Below are 1,984 nucleotides of genomic sequence, written 5' to 3' on the forward strand. Positions count from 1 at the left end.
GGTTCATTGTTCCAGGCGCCATCCAGGCTGAGGCATCAGGTTTAATAAAGTAGTTGAGAATGAAATACAAATGTCTGCACTTAAGTGTTCAAATGTTCTGTCCTCAAGGGTGTCTCTTAAGCCGAGCCCAATGTGTAACAGGACACCGGTAAGTCAGAGGTCTTAGGTCTAGCCTCAGTCTAAGTAGGACCAACGACAAGCCCAAATGAGAGAGGGTGGATTTTAGGGTATTTTAAGTGATATCAGGGGGCTCCTTTTCTCCAGGGACGACTTAATTGCTTGAAAGAGAGAACACCCAACTCGAAGGAAGCCACAGATGGGGCCTCCTTAGAGTGATATCGGAACTTTTCTCTGGCTATATAAAGGAAGGTGGTGGTTTATCTATTCTTCCTCAAACTCAAGGAATCGGAATCAGAATAATTTGGCTCAGAATCTTGGCATCTGCAAATTTAAGTAAATATTATGTTTAGCCTCTCAACACAGCTTGTGGTGATTTCTGATGCTGCTGCACGTTTTAAACTCCCTGAGGAAGCAAAGACATATTTGCTGAATAGTCCCTCAACACACACACACACACACACACGTATTTATACTGACAAATTTACAAAGATGTAACATCATTATGATCATCGATTTATATGATACACAAGAGAACTCCGCCATACAGGATACCGCACCCAGCTGTCGGCACCTGAGAACAGCATAGGGTGTATCTCAAGTGGGACAGTTTCCTAGAACATGGATATCTGCAACAGGACTTACGGAGTACAGCTAACGTACCTACAGGGGAAGAGAGAGAATCGTAAGCAGGCTCTGCATTCAGAGCAGAGGCTGACATGGGGCTCGATCCCATGCCTCTGGGATCGTGACCTGAGTGGAAATCAAGATTCAGACGCTCAACTGACTGAGCCACCCCGGCGCCCCAGAGTATCTGTACTTAATAGCATTTCAAAGACTGCTTAGAGAGCTATGGTTTCTATAAGCCTACATGTTAACTATTATGTTATTATTATATGGGTTATGCTATCATGTGGATTATAACGTACAATAACACAAGTAATTATTATGTATTAATACTTAATAAATAAATTATTAGTTACATTATACATAATTATAATGTATTAATTAATTGATAGAAATAATATCTATTATATAAATGATATATTATTATTTTTATTTTTAAAAGTTCTAGTTATTGAGAAAGGCAGAGTATGAGTGATTATATATGATTATTATGTTATTTTTGTTTTTTAATGTTTTATTTATTTTTGAGAGAGACAGAGAGGGAGAGGAAGAGTGAGCATGAGTGGGAGAGGGGCAGAGAGAGAGGGAGACAGAATCTGAAGCAGCCCCCAGGCTCTGAACTGTCAGCATAGAGCCCAACTCAGGGCTTGAATTCATGAACTGCTGAGCTGACACTGGATGCTTAGCCAACTGAACCACCCAGGCGTCCCTATTATTATGTATTATTATTATATGAATTATATCCTTGTGTTATAATACCTTATTTCTCTGGCAAGACTGGAAGCGTACTCAATCGGAGATTATTCATTACTTCACCTATATTGCACGGCGTTATTCCTGGCATGAGCTGGTACTTGATATACTATTTGTTGAATGAATAAACCAACTGTGAAAAGGAGATGTACGATTTACTTGTTTCTAGCTTTGTCATCCAGAGAAGATAGACTGTCCTTAAATAGCGACATATGTCTTGCTTTTTTGAATTCAGGTATTTTCACAGAATACATGGCAAAGATTGATTCCAGTGTAACCTGATTCAATAGATGTTTACTGAAAGTGAATTTTGAGCAAGGCACTTCCTGTAAGTGGTGGATAAGGCCCTGTCTCTGCCCTGCAGAGGTTCAAACTCCTCCAAAGTGTGCACTGAATCCTGATCTTCTGGCACCTAGACTGCTGCCCTGGGGCCCTGCATATCACCACTGGTGGCGCCCCCTGCTGGCCTCTGAGAGCCCTGGCCGGT

This window comes from Suricata suricatta, chromosome 15 (assembly GCF_006229205.1).
Source record: "Suricata suricatta isolate VVHF042 chromosome 15, meerkat_22Aug2017_6uvM2_HiC, whole genome shotgun sequence".
Taxonomy (NCBI): Eukaryota; Metazoa; Chordata; class Mammalia; order Carnivora; family Herpestidae; genus Suricata; species Suricata suricatta.